Source organism: Suncus etruscus, chromosome 12 (genome assembly GCF_024139225.1).
Source record: "Suncus etruscus isolate mSunEtr1 chromosome 12, mSunEtr1.pri.cur, whole genome shotgun sequence".
In the NCBI taxonomy this organism is placed as follows: domain Eukaryota; kingdom Metazoa; phylum Chordata; class Mammalia; order Eulipotyphla; family Soricidae; genus Suncus; species Suncus etruscus.
The window spans coordinates 12,724,525-12,739,850 of record NC_064859.1 but is presented as its reverse complement, the minus strand read 5'-3'; the positions used below and the strand labels follow the sequence as shown (position 1 = coordinate 12,739,850).

Below are 15,326 nucleotides of genomic sequence, written 5' to 3'. Positions count from 1 at the left end.
TTGTGAAAGCTGCTGGACTTGTGTGCGTGTGTGTCTGCGTGTGTGTGTGTGTGTGTGTGTGGTGTGTGTGTTTGTGTGTGTAGGCTAATATTCTAGTTAGTGTTTCCAGTCTGGATTTTAGAAAGCAGTCATTGCCTGCAGGTTTATATTATGTGGAACATTTGTGCTCATATTTAATATAAATGTAGCCATTAGATCTAGCAGTGAACTTGGATGCAAGTCAAGTTGAGGAAGACAACATGGAGAAGATGGGAAAACTCCCCCTTTCCAAACTTATTGGTCTTTGCTTTCCTTTTCTATTTTTTTTTAAATATGGAATGTTTCATGAATTTGCGTGTCATCCTTTCGCAGGGGCCATGCTAATCTTCTCTGTATCGTTTCAATTTAGTATATGTGCTGCCGAAGCGAGCACTGGTCTTTTCTTTCTTTTTCTTTCTTTCTTTTTTTTTTTTTTTGGTTTGTGGGTCACACCCAGCAGCACTCAGGGGTTACTCCTTTTCTTTTCTTTTCTTTTCTTTTTTTTTTGTTTTCAGTTTTTGGGTCACACCCAGCGGTGCTCAGGGGTTACTACCTGGCTGTCTGCTCAGAAATAGCTCCTGGCAGGCACGGGGGACCATATGGGACACCGGGATTCGAACCAACCACCTTTGGTCCTGGATCTGCTGCTTGCAAGGCAAACGCTGCTGTGCTATCTCTCCGGGCCCGGTTACTCCTGGCTCTATGCTCAGAAGTCGCTCCTGGCAGGCTCGGGGGACCATATGGGATGCCAGGATTCGAACCACTGACTTTCTGCATTCAAGGCAAATGCCTTATCTCCGTGCTATCTCTCCGGCCCCCTTTTTTCTTTCTTTCTTTTTTTTTTTAGCTTTATTTACCGACTGATTGTTGGACCACACCTAGCGATACTGAGGGTTACTCCTGGCTCTGCACTCAGAAATCACCCTGGCAGATTGGGGGACCATATGAGATGTTGGGAATCGAACTGGGTTCCTCCTGAGTTGGCCACATGCAAGGCAATACGCCCTACCACTGTGCTATCTGTCTGGCCCCTATTGGACTTCCTTCCTTCCTTCCCTTCTCTTTCTTTCTCTCTCTTTCTCTCTTTCTTTCTCTCTTTCTCTTTCTCTCTCTCTCTTTCTTTCTTTCTTTCTTTCTTTCTTTCTTTCTTTCTTTCTTTTCTTTCTTTCTTTCTTTCTTTCTTTCTTTCTTTCCTTTCTTTCCTTTCTTTCTCTTTTCTTTCTTTCTCTTCTTTCTTCTTCCTTCTTTCTTCTCTTTCTTTCTTTCTTTTCTCTCTCTCTTTCTCTCTCTCTTTCTCTCTCTTTCTTCTCTCTTCTTTCTTTCTTTCTTTCTTTCTTTTCTTTCTTTCTTTCTTTCTTTCTCTCTTTCTTTCTCTCTTTCTTTCTCTCTTTCTTTCTTTCTTTCTTTCTTTTTTCTTTCTTTCTTTCTTTCTTTCTTTCTGTCGTTCTTTCTTTCTCTTCTTTCTTTCTTTCTTCTTTCTTTCTTTCTTTCTTTCCTTTCTTTCTTTCTTTCTTTCTTTCTTTCTTTCTTTCTTTCTTTCTTTCTTTCTTTCTTTCTTTATCTTTCTTTCTTTCTTTCTTTCTTTCTTTCTTTCTTTCTTTCTTCTTTCTTTCTTTCCTTTCCCTCCCTTTTGGGCCACCCCTGGTGATGCTCAGGAGTTACTCCTGGTTATGTGCTCAGAAATCGCTCTGGCTTAGGGGACCCATATGGGACGCCAGGAAATTGAATAAGCGGGTCGTTCCTAAGTCAGACGCATGCAAGGCAACCCCCCTACCATGAGCACTTCTCAGGCCCCTATTGGACCTTTCTGACCCTATATACATAATAGGTCAGAAAACATATATATATATATATATGTGTGTGTGTGTGTATGTATGTATATATACATTTTGGGGCCATACCTGGCTGTGCTCAAGGACCACTTCTGGAAGGGCTCAGGGAATTATCAACAGATCAAACCAGTGCAGCCACTTGCAAGGCAAGTGCCCTACCCACAGTGTGGTCTCTCCAACCCTTCTTTTTTTTTTTTTTTTTTTTTTTTGGGCCACACCCGGCGGTGCTCAGGGGTTACTCTGGCTGTCTGCTCAGAAATAGCTCCTGGCAGGCACGGGGGACCATATGGGACACTGGGATTTGAACCAACCACCTTTGGTCCTGGATCGGCTGCTTGCAAGGCAAACGCCGCTGTGCTATCTCTCCGGGCCCTCCAACCCCTTCTTTTATCTCTTTTTCTTTTTTTTGGGAAGGGGTTTGGGTTTTTGGGTCACACCCAGCAGCGCTCAGAGGTTACTCCTGGCTCTATGCTCAGAAATCACCCCTGGCAGGCACAGGGGGACCATATGGGATGCCGGGATTCGAATCACCGTCCTTCTGCATGAAAGGCAAATGCCTTACCTCCATGCTTTCTCTCCGGCCCCCTTATCTTTTTATCTTTTTTCTTTATTCTTCTTCTTTTTTTTGGGGGGGGGTGGGGGGCCACACCCGGTGACACTCAGGGGTTACTCCTGGCTATGCGCTCAGAAGTCGCTTCTGGCTTGGGGAACCATATAGGACACCGGGGATCAAACCGCAGTCCGACCAAGGCTAGCGCAGGCAAAGCAGGCACCTACCTCTAGCGCCACCACCCGGTCCCCTCTTTTTTCTTTTTACCTCAGCAGTTGGTGCTCAGAGATTACTCTGGCTTTGTGCTCAGGAATTACTCATGGTAGGCTTTGGGGGACCATATGGGATGCTGGGGATCAAATGTGGTTAGCCTTATGCAAGGCAAATGACCTACCCACTTTGCTAACACTGTGTGATCACTCCAGCCCTATCTCTTTTTCTTTTTAATTTTGTGGGGGTTATTCCTGATTCAGTGTTCAGGACTCACTCCCAGCAGTGTTAGGGGTCCATGTGGTGCTGGAATTGAATCCTGGGCTCTTCTATACTAAGCCTGTAGAGCTCCAATCTTTAGTGCGGTCTCCCCAGCCCTATGTCTGTGTTTTCTGTCACGGAACTGGGTGGAGGTGTTCAAGCGGCTCGTTTGTGTTCTTCATGTCATACTTTGAGCTGAGCCAGAAGAGACAGGGCTTGTTCCCAGGAAGCCCCGCATGGGATTCATGCTTCTGTCTGTGTGTGGGCTTGAACAAGCCCTTGACTTCTCTCGGTTTCTATCATCTAGATTGGGGCCTGATTTATCTCCTCCCATCCTGCCCGTCTTGTAGGCTGGGAAGCCGGATGGAGTGAGATGAAGGGCGGGAAAGAGGGTGAGGGTGTGAAGGGGTGATGGTTATCAGAAAGGCAAGGCTGGTGAGGCCACTCTGAGTCCCTAGCTTCTCCATAATGATGGACTCTATGTCATAGGCCCTCCAGCAGGTAGAAGATCTGGGGACTGAAATTATATCTGGAGTAGCCCCTGAGCCCCAAATCCAGCCAAATAAAATGTAAAAAAAAAAAAAAAAAAAAAAAGAGGTCTGGGGCCGGAAAGATAGCATAGAGATAGGGGCGTTTGCCTTGCATGCAGAGGATGGTGGTTTGAATTCCGGCATCCCATATGGTCCCCCGAACCTGCTAGGAGTGATTTCTGAGCATACAGCCAGGAGTAACTCCTGGCAACAGTCTTGTAGCATGAAGAAAGTGTATGTGGGGGCCGGGCGGTGGCGCTGGAGGTAAGGTCCCTGCCTTGCCTGCGCTAGCCTAGGACGGACCCGCGGTTCGATCCCCCGGCGTCCCATATGGTCCCCCAAGAAGCCAGGAGCAACTTCTGAGCGCATAGCCAGGAGTAACCCCTGAGCGTCACAGGGTGTGGCCCAAAAACCAAAAAAAAAAAAAAAAAGAAAGTGTATGTGAGGGACTTGGTGTGGAACTTTCATTTATTTTCTTTCTTTCTTTCTTTCTTTCTTTCTTTCTTTCTTTCTTTCTTTCTTTCTTTCTTTCTTTCTTTCTTTCTTTCTTTCTTTCTTTCTTTCTTTCTTTCTTTCTTTCTTTCTTTCTTTCTTTCTTTCTTTATCTTTCTTTCTTTCGTTCTTTCTTTCTTCTTTCTTTCTTCTTCTTTCTTTCTTTCTTTCTTTCCTTCTTTCCTTCCTTCCTTCCTTCCTTCCTTCCTTCCTTCCTTCCTTCCTTCCTTCCTTCTTCCTTCCTTCCTCCTTCCTTCCTCCTTCCTTCCTTCCTTCCTTCCTCCTTCCTTCCTTCCTTCCTTCCTTCCTTCCTTCCTTCCTTCCTTCCTTCCTTCCTCTTCCTTCCTTCCTTCCTTCCTTCCTTCCTTCCTTCCTTCCTTCCTTCCTTCCTTCCTTCCTTCCTTCCTTCCTTCCTTCCTTCCTTCCTTCCTTCCTTCCTTTGCTTCCAGCCTTTCTTTCTTTCTTTCTTTCTTTCTTCTTTCTTCCCTTCCTTCCTTCCTTCCTTCCTTCCTTCCTTCCTTCCTTCCTTCCTCCTTCCTTCCTTCCTTCCTACCTTCCTTCCTTCCTTCCTTCCTTTCTTTCTTTTCTTTTCTTTCTTTCTTTTCTTTCTTTCTTTTTTTGGAGAGTCACCACCCAGATATGCGCAAGACTTACTCCTACTTTTATGCTCAGGGATCACTCTTGCCCTACTGCAAATTCTGTTTTTTTTTTTTTTTTTTTTTTTTTTTAACCCTGCAGCACTCAGGGGTTACTCCTGACTCTATGCTCAGAAATCACTCCTGGGGGGCCGGGTAGGTGGCGCTGGAGGTAAGGTGTCTGCCTTGCAAGCGCTAGCCAAGGAAGGACCGCGGTTCGATCCCCCGGCGTCCCATATGTCCCCCCAAGCCAGGGGCGATTCTGAGCACATAGCCAGGAGTAACCCCTGAGCGTCAAACGGGTGTGGCCCAAAAACCAAAAAAAAAAAAAAAAAAAAAAGAAATCACCCTGGCAGGCTCGGGGGACCATATGGGATGCTGGGATTTGAACCACCGACCTTCTGCATGCAAGGCAATGCCCTATCTCCATGTTAACTCTCAGGTCCCTGCAAATTCTCTCTCTCTCTCTCTCTCTCTCTCTCTCCCTCTCTCTCTCTCTCTCTGTTTTGTTTTGTTTTTGGGTCACACCCAGCAGCGCTCAGGGGGTCACTCTGGCTCTATGCTCAGAAATCGCTCCTGGCTCAGGGGTGGGGTCTCCTTGGTATTTAGGTCAAGAACTTTTCCCATTCCATGTCCCTCATATTTTGGTGGGCCTATGCAAACGATAATTGCCACTCTAACACTGTTTTTTACTGTGTTCCTTTTGACTCTAATTTTTAAGAAACACAACCCACTTTAAATTTTGAGGTTAACTTAAACTAATATGCATGTGCATGGAAATGTAAAAAAGTACTATGCCTTCAATGTTAAGGAGTTACATAAGTTTTATGGCTTTAGATTGCTTTGTGTGCTGCTAAGAAATATTATGTATTACAATCTGGGGACTTGTGGGACAAAGTAATTGTACATGGGTTCTGTTTTATTTTTCATTACTGTTTCTTTGGCTGAAAGTTCAAAGCTGAGATATCAGCAAGGGGACTTCTGAGAATTCTATTTATGAGTGATTGTCCTTCTACTGTAACTTTAACCTTGTTCTCTTTCTTTGCCCTCTTTCTTTGCATTCTTTGTTTCTCATAATTAAAAATAAAAAAAAATAGGGGCCGGAGAGATAGCATGGGAGGTAAGGCGTTTGCCTCTCATGCAGGGAGGTCATCGGTTTCGAATCCCGCGTCCCATATATGGTCCTCCCGTTGCCTGCCAGGAGCAATTTCTGAGCCTGGAGCCAGGAATAAGCCCCTGAGCACTGCCGGGAGGTGTGACCCAAAAAACCACAAAAAAAAAAAAAAATAAATAAAAAAAATAAAAATAAAAAAAATAATTAAAAAAAAAGAGTGTGGCCCGGGAGAGATAGCACAGCGATGTTTGCCTTGCAAGCAGCCGATCCAGGACCAAAGGTGGTTGGTTCGAATCCTGGTGTCCCATATGGTTCCCCATGCTTGCCAGGAGCTATTTCTGAGCAGATAGCCAGGAGTAACCCCTGAGCACCGCCGGTGTGGCCCAAAAACCAAAAAGAAAAAAGAAAAAGTAATCGCTCCTGGCAGGCTCAGGGGGACCATATAGGATGCCGGAATTCAAACCACTGACCTTCTGCATGCAAGGCAAATGACTTACCTACATGCTATATCTCGACCTCGCAAATTTTCTTTTATTTTAATCTTTATTTAAACACCGTGATTACAAATATGATTGTAGTTGTATGATTTCAGTCATGTAAAGAACACCCCCCTTCCCCAGTACAACATTCCCACCACCAATATCCCAAATCTTCCTCCTCCCCACCCCACCCACACCTGTACTCAAGACAGGCTTTCTACTTTCCTCATTCATACACTTTGTTAGGATAGTTCTCAATGTAGTTATTTCTCTAACAGCCCTCATCACTCTTTGTGATGAGCTTTATGTTGTGAGCTGCATCTCCCAGCCCATCTCTTTTGTCTCTGAAAATTATTGCAAGAATGTCTTTCATTTTTCTTAAAACCCATAGATGAGTGAGACCATTCTGTGTCTTTCTCTCTCTCTGACTTATTTCACTCAGCATAATAGATTCCATGTACATCTATGTATAGGAAAATTTCATGACTTCATCTCTCCTGATGGCTGCATAATATTCCATTGTGTATATATACCATGGTTTCTTTAGCCATTCATCTGTTGAAGGGCATCTTGGTTAATCCACATTTCCTTTCCTTTTTATCCTTGGCCAAAGCATCCTAATTTTATTTATCCAGAGAGAAGTCTATATTTCTCAGGCTCCTTTGCAACTGGTCCAGGAGACTTAAATAAATATTTTTTGGGGGCCCCACCCAGCAACGCTCATGGGTTACTCTTGGCTATGCACTCAGAAATCGCTCCTGGCTTGGGGGACCATGTAAGACACCGGGGGACGGAACCAAGGTCCGTCCTAGGTTAGTACGCTTAAGGCAAATGCCCTACAATTGCACCACTGCTCTGGCCCCTTAAATAAATATCTTTAGGATTTAGACTCTTTAAGAGGCTGTTTTACTCCTTCCCTCCCCCTTTTCTGCTGTTCCAAATTTGCAAGTACAATGGAAATGCCATAGTGGACCTGGAATGGTTTATATGGGGAAGAACCACAAGAAAGAAGGAGTTTGGACCTTTTAGAGTAGCTGAAAATAACTACTCAGAAGCACTAAGAAATTTCTTTTTTTTTTTTGTGTGTGTGTGGTGTGTGTGGTTTTTGGGTCACACCTGGCAGTGCTCAGGGGTTATTCCTGGCTCCAGGGTCAGAAATTGCTCCTGGCAGGCACGGGAGGACCATACGGGACGCCGGGATTCGAACTGATGACCTCCTGCATGAGAGGCAAACACTTTACCTCCATGCTATCTCTCCGGCCCCACTAAGAAATTTCTTAATGTGGAAATCTGTGTGTTTCAGCTGTGGCCATTAAAGAATTAAAGAAAAAAAAATATATATATATAGTTGTTTTAGGCATTCAATGTTCGAACACCAATCCTATGACCAGTGTGACTTTCCTTCCACAATATCCCCAGTTTTCCACCTACTATCCCTACTGCCCTCTTAGTGGCCACAAATTAACTTCACTTTGTTGGTTACAACAGGTCTCAAATAGAATGATCAAAACTTAGGGTCAGGGGCTGAGAGATAGCATGAAGGTAAGGGTGTTTGCCTTGCATGCAGAAGGACGGTGGTTTCGAAATCCCGGCATCCCATATGGTCCCCTGAATGTAGCTTGGTGTGACCCAAAAACCAAAAAAAACAAAACAAACAAACAAAAAAAACCCTTAGGTCAATAGAAGGCAATGTGTAGTTATTGTTTTATCTTACAAAGGTGTTACTAAATCATTGCCTGAGGGTTTACTGGGTTGGTAGGTGCTAGTTGAATCGTCTGTGTTACTGTTTTCACTCATTGGGCTTGGTGGGTTTCTATGCAATTTCTGATCAGATTTTCTGTTAGTACTACTGGATGTCAGTACTTGAAATTTGGAGGTGTCCCATAATTGCATCTATAGTCACATGGTCCAGGATCTATGGAGCTGGAATGATTTTGTGCCTTTGTTTGGTGAGTTTCAGTTGTGGAGCTGGGCTTTTTCTTTGCTGGGGGTTGGGTATGGCTGTGGACTGCTGAGACTTCAGGTAGGAAGGGGGATCTATCTCCACCTCCATTCAGCTATTAAAATATTCTTTTTGAAGCTGAAAATAATTTTTTGGGGGGGTCACACCTGGCAGCGCTCTGGGGTTACTCCAGGCTCTATGCTCAGAAATCGTTCCTGGCAGGCTGGGGACCATATGGGATGCCGGGATTATAACCACCATCCTTCTGCATGCAAGGCAAATGCCCTACCTTCATGCTATTTCTCTGGCCCACTGAAAATCATTTTTAACTGAAGGGATCTTAAAAATCAGTGATTCCATCAAGAAAGCTGGAAAAGCTGGCTATCCACAGGCAAAAGAATGAAGATGAACCTATAACACCACAGAGAAGAATAAACTCAAAATGAATGAAAGGTGAATATAGGAGAAAAATCGTAAGTGAGAACCTTAATGAATTTGGAGCTGGTGATGCTATATTGAGTAAGACACCAAAGACAGAATCAACTAAAAATGGGCTGGGGAGATACAACAGTGTGGCCAAACCACAAACAGTGGTTAATCACTGGGACCTTCTAGTTGTATCCAAATTGTCCCTTGAGCAATGCCAGAAGCAACTCCTGAATACAGAGCCAGGAATAAGGCCGAGCATTGTTGGATGTGGCTCTTCAACCCTGCAAAATAGAGGAGCAACAAAATAAAAAAGACTGGATCTCACTAAAATGGAGAACTTCCTCACATCACAGGAAATGAGAAAGAAAGAAGAAATAAAGAAAAAGAAAGAAGAAATAAAGAGAAAGAAAAGTAAAGAAATAAAAAAAAAAAAAAAAGAAAAAGAAAGAAAGAAAGGGCAAAAAGAAAGAAAGAAAAAGAAAAAAAAAAAAGAAAAAGAAAGAAATAAAGAGAAGAAAGAAAGAAAGAAAAGAAAAAAGAAAGAAAGAAGAAAGAGAAGAAAGAAAAAGAAAGAAAGAAGAAAGAAAGAAAGAAAGGAAGAAGGAAGGAAGGAAGAAGGAAGGAAGGAAGGAAGGAAGGAAGGAAGGAAGGAAGGAAGGAAAGAAGGAATGGAATGCCTGGGAATGCCTGTCTTGAATACAGGCAGGGGTTGGGAAGGGGGGGTATTGGTGGTAGGAATATTGCACTGGTGAAGAGGGGTGTTCTGTTTATGACTGAAACCCTACTACAATCATGCTTTTAATTATGGTGCTTAAATAAATATTTTATTAAAAAAATATGGGCCCGAAGAGATAGCACACCGGTGTTTGCCTTGCAAGCAGCCGATCCAGGACCTAAGGTGGTTGGTTCGAATCCCGGTGTCCATATATGGTCCCCCGTGCCTGCCAGGAGCTATTTCTGAGCAGACAGCCAGGAGTAACCCCTGGCACCGCCGGGTGGCCCAAAAAACCAAAATAAATAAATAAATAAATAAATAATAAAAAAAATATAAGAAAGAAGGGGCCGGAGAGATAGTCCTGACTGGTGAGATAAATAAAGCTGAGCATGTGTTTTGCATGTAAGAGGCCACACTTTGATCTCTGACACACATGGTCCCCTGAGCTTAGAGACACATGCCCCCAGCACAGCTAATAATCCACAGACCAGTGCAAATCAAAGATGACTAAGATCCATTGTCCAGCATGCATGACTATCCGAAAAGCAGCAATAAACGTCCATGTGGATTTCAGGCAAGTTTCTTGCCCCTCGGACTCTGGACTGAATTCTTCATTGCCCCTAGGATCCACCCAAGGATCCACTGAGTGCAGAGTGACTGGATCCACTCCTACCTCTCCCTGGACCTGATCTAGCTGCCCTGTGGTCATAGGAGCAGACACAGGGGCATCTACACAGTCCACTTCTGCCCATATGAGCATGAGCTGCAGGCTGGACCAGGGCAGCATTTGTAGAGATGAGATGCCTGTGGAGTCTGGGCAGCCAGTACTGAACTCTTCATCCCTGGGGAAAGGCCCCCACCTCCAAGGGCCAGGCCACATCTTACCTTCAGCCTCATGGTAGCAATCCAGACAGGCCATTCAAGGACTCAGAGGGAGGGGCCGGAGAGATAGCATGGAGGTAAGGCGTTTGCCTTTCATGCAGGAGGTCATCGGTTCAAATCCCGGCGCCCCATATGGTCCCCCGTGCCTGCCAGGAGCAATTTCTGAGCCTGGAGCCAGGAATAACCCCTGAGCACTGCCGGGTGTGACCCAAAAACCAAAAAAAAAAAGGACTCAGAGGAAGTGGGCCTGTCCTGGCACACCAGGCCTCTCAGGGCATCGAAATAGAACCCATCAGGGCTAACCTTAGATTTCATCACAGCCCACATTGGACCCACTATCTCCTTTGGCTTCTCTAGGAACTGGGCTGCTCTGCTATGATTATTTTATAATTTACTTGTTATGTGACAAAATGCTTTTTTATTTTTTTATTTTTTTTTTGGTTTTGGTTTTTGGGTCACACCCTGGCAGCGCTCAGGGGTTACTCCTGGCTCTATGCTCAGAAAATCACTTCTGGTAGGCTCGGAGGACCATACTGGATGCTAGGATTTTGAACCAATGACCCTTCTGCAAGAAAAGCAAAACGCCTTGCCATCCATGCTATCTCTCTGGCCAGACAAAATCTTTGTTTTAACTTTATTGATTGATTGATTGATTGGTTTTTTGGGCCACACTCAATGGTGCTCAGGAGTTTCTCCTGGCTCTGCACTCAGAAATCGCCCCTGGCAGGTCGGGATGATGCCAGAAATCGAACCAGGCCCCTGCCGGGGCCAGCCGCATGCAAGGCAAAAGCCCAACCACTGTGTATCTCTCCGACCCTTTGTGAAAAAATCTTTTTTTGTTTTTGTTTTTTTCAGTCACACCCAGCAGTGCTCAGGGGCTACTCCTGGCTCTACGCTCAGAAATTGCTCCTGGGAGGCTCAGGGAACCATATGGGATGCTGGGATTCGAACCACCGTCCTTCTGCATGCAAGGCAAACGCCTTACCTCCATGCTATCTCTGGCCTGACAAAATCTTAAAGCAACGTTTTGGTTTTGTTTTACTTTCCGTTTTGTACCACACTCAATGATCCTCAGAGTTAAGTCCTTGCTCTGTGCTCAGGGGAGCACACCTGGAGTACCATATGGGATGCCAAAGATCAAATTCCAGCTGGCTGCTTGTAAGGCAAATGCCCTCCCCTTTATGCTATCGCTGAGACCCCTAAAGCAATGTTTGCCAGTACACTGAGACTTTCTTGCAACTGGATAAAGACCACTCTGCATTACCCAGACTGAGTCGATTTAACACAAGCTCCTCACAACCTGGCTTAGGTCTGTGGAAATTCTGTCATTTTTATTTTTCATGATAAGAAGACCTCTACAATGAATGTCCTGTGTTCTACGGGGGCCACATCCTGCGGTGCTGGGGCGGGGTGGGGGGGCTATTCCTGGCTCAGTGCTGGGGTTCCCTCCCAGCAGTGCTGAGGGACCAGGCGGTGGTAGGGACTGAACCTGGGGCTCCTTTAGTAAGGCCTGTGCTTCCTCTTCTGAGCTGCTTCCCTGCTCAGTTCTTCTGTGTTTGGCTCATTTCACGCTGTGGAATTTCTTCAAGGTCCACCCATGTTCTGGCAGAGGCTAGATTTTTCTTCTTTATTAAGGCTGAGCAATTCTCCTTGTATGAAAATGTAGAAATGAGGATCCCTCAGGGTATATCCAGGTGTGCTGACTTATGCCAGGGGTCCATTCCAGCCCTCCAAGCTGTCTCCTTTATGGATTTCCTTAAATCTGTGGACAACTGTAGTTTGTTGGTCACAACCCTTAACTTCCGGACTAGTGTCCTGTGAACACCAGTGGAGAAATACGTGGCCTCTGGACTTTGCTTTTATTTGTTTTGTAGAAACTTCCAGTAGGGGAATTGTGGATCAAACCATCATTCTGCATCATCTACTGCTTAGTTCAGGGGTCACAAAGTGCTTAATGACTCCATGCCCTGCTTGGTTTTGTGCTCAAAAATAAATGACCTTGGGACCGGAGAGATAGCATGAAGGTAAGGCATTTGCATCCCAGCATTCCATATGGTCCCCTGAGCCTGCTAGGAGCGATTTCTGAGCTTAGAGCCAGGAATAACCCCTAAGCACTGCTGGGTGTGACCCAAAACCAAAACAAAACAAAAAATAAATTAAAAAAATGGCCTTGTATTTTTTGTTTTTCTTCTTATCATTCTTTGAAAACCCACTATATTGCTTTTCACTGTGGCTTCTCCCTTGCTATATCCTCATCCAACTTTCCAGGGGAGTTGGGCCTAAAAGATGCCCTTAAAGAAAAGCCAGAGATGGAGGCACAGGTCCAGTGCTGCCTGGAAGTTTGGTCTCCCAAACTTCTCTAGCATGTCCCAAAACTCCCCCAAAAAAGAATGAACTAGAAACCAGAGAGATAATTGTGGGGTTAAGCAGCATGTGGCTGACATCTTGGATTTCCCATACCCTATGGTTCTCTGAACATCTTGGGGCACTGGCCTGGGCCTGAACCCCACCCAGCACACTCTGAGTGATGCCAGAACCCCTTGACTTCTTGGGTCCTTACACTGAACCACCTGCTGTGGGCCTGAACACTGCTTGGGAGTTCCTCCTCCCTCATAAACAAGCCTTTCTGGGTCAGAGGTAGTTCAAAGGACTAGTGTACATGCTTCACGTATAAGAGCCTGGGTTTGATCCCTGGTTTTGCAAGTCTCCATAGCACCACTGGGAGTGATGCCACCCCCATCCCATATGGTGCCAGGAGTAGACCCCGATCACTTCTGGGGATCCCCTCCTCTCCAAAATAAAGGAACCGTTTGATTGGTTTAAATGTCTGTCTAATGCCGAAGCTAAAGATCTAGGCATGAAAAGAAGAGAAAAAGTGGGCTGGAGAGATAGCATGGAGCTAAGGCATTTGGCTTGCATGTAGGATAGTGGTTCGAATCACTGCATCCCATGTGGTCCCCCGAGCCTGCCAAGAGCGATTTCTGAGCATAGAGCCAGGAGTAACCCCTGAGCGCTGCAGGTGTGACCCCCCCCAAAAAAAAAAAAAGAAGAGAAAATAGGGAGATAATTGGCAGGAAGGAGGAGAAGAGGGAAGATAAAAGCAGAGGAAGGAAAGAAAAGCCAGGGAATTCAGAGAGATGGAACAGCAGGAAGGGCAGTCTTGCACTCAGCAAATTCGAATTTGATTCCCCAGCAGCCCATCTAGTTCCCTGAGGCAAGCCAGGAATGATCCTTGAGCTCTAAGACAAGGAGCTCAGAGACAGGAATAAGCCCTGAGCACCGCCTGGTGTGGTCCAAAAACTAAACCAAACCCAAAACCAAGAAACACAAAAACTCAGAGAAGAGGATTTGGGGATGTGGCTTGGTGATAGAGGACTTGCCTTTCATGTTAAGGCCCTGGGTTCTATTTTCAGCAATGAAAATAAAACAGCAAAATACCGAACTGGAGAGATAGTACAGGCCCTTACTTTGCAGATGGCTGACCTAGGTGGATACCTGGCATCTCACATGGTCCTTTAAATCTGCTAGGAGTGACCCTTGAGCACAGAGCCAGAAATAAGCACAGCTGGGAGTGGCCCAAAATTAAAAAAAGAAAAGAAAAGAAAAAGAAAATCAGCAGCAATCTAATGTGTGGGGAAGCAAAAGCAAAAATCTTATCCTAAGAACTCTCAAGGCCTCCCCTGTGTCTACTGGGGGAAAGAAACATCTTTATTTCCAATCAGTTGTGAGAGGCTGTCTGGGCTCCTCCGTTGGAAAGGGAAATTATTTTCTGCCTCTGTTGTTTCCCAGGTCACTGGCTATATTAAGCCAAGGTCCCATGGTGACGGCTGTCTGTAATTTTTCCACTCCCCACCCTTTTGAGTCAGATCGCAAAATAAGGGCATTTTGAAACTCAGATTCTTTGTGATCAGGGTGCGAAGAAGTGATCTGGGACTTTCAAACTTGCAGAGCTGGACGGACCTTTATTCAAGGTCCTGTCCACTTAAACAAAACACACACACATATATATGTAAAATATATATGTATATATACACACACATATTTATTTATTAGGGAGGCCAGGCCTAGCAGTGATCAACAGTGTTCAGGACTTATTCTTGGCGCTGGGCTCAGAGATCACTTCTGGCAGTGATCAGGGGACCATATTGGGTGCTGGGGATCAACCATGGGTCTGCCACATACAAGGCAGATGACCTTCCTGCTGTTCTAACTCTCCTCCTTACCACTCCTGACTGAGCAAGGTCTTTTTAGGAGGGGGAAGTTCCTGAGGTCAGAAGCAGCCTCTGTGTCCTGAGCTAGAAACCAGAGCAGCATGTTGTCCCAGGCCATCCTGAAGTAGCTCTCAAGCTCTTCCTAATAGGGCCACCCCCCCCCCCAAGGCCATCCTGCCCAGCCACCCCTTTCCCACGCTGTCTCTATTCATTTTCTGGTCTTTTTTCCTCCAGAGCTGGCCAGGGAAGCTCAGTCTGCCTGGCTGATTTTACAGCCCAACTTGACTTGGAGGGCACTGGACTTGCTGACTTTGCAACCCAACTTGACTCAGAGGCTGCTCTGGGACCGGTGATGGAACCAGCCCTTGTGCATTCACTGGTTCAGCTCTGAGATTGTCAGAGCACTGGATGCCGGGATCTTTCCTAAATCCTGACCAGGGCACTCACCATTCACTTGTGTCACTCAAAGACACAAGAATGGGAAGTCGTGGCCATCTTCAGAGGGGCCTGGAGAAGGCAGAGGGAACTGGAGGGTTCCAGCAGTCCCTGTGGAGGGGACCTGGGAAAACAGAGGAGGGGTCTCTTTGGGGGTCCCAGAGAGGGTGGCAGGGGCCCTGGGGCCAGAGAGTAGTGAGGGATGAGAGCAGCTTCAGGGGTGAGATGTGGCATCCAAGTGCCAGGACCTGGATGGGACAGTTGGCTCAGTGGTCAGGGTCAAGGTCCTTCTTCCCTCTATTGAACAGACTGTCCACTGTGGGTGCTTGTGAAGGGCTTTTTATTTTTTAATTGCTAATTTTTTTAGGATTGCATACATCATTCTCTCTCTTTTTTTTTTTTTTTTGGGCCACACCCGGCGGTGCTCAGGGGTTACTCCTGGCTGTTTGCTCAGAAATAGCTCCTGGCAGGCGCAGGGGACCATATGGGACACTGGGATTCGAACCAACCACCTTTGGTCCTGGATCGGCTGATTACAAATATGAATATATATGTATATATATATATATATATATATATATATGATGACAC

The 15,326-nt window shown here is 45.6% G+C and overlaps 1 non-coding gene across 1 annotated transcript; it reads right to left on the bottom strand.

Annotated features, from left to right (window-relative positions):
* Positions 1-306: 306 nt before the first annotated feature.
* Positions 307-412, bottom strand: LOC126025106 (U6 spliceosomal RNA). Its single transcript, XR_007501153.1, has one exon. It is a non-coding gene; the product is annotated as a U6 spliceosomal RNA (small nuclear RNA).
* Positions 413-15,326: the final 14,914 nt, after the last annotated feature.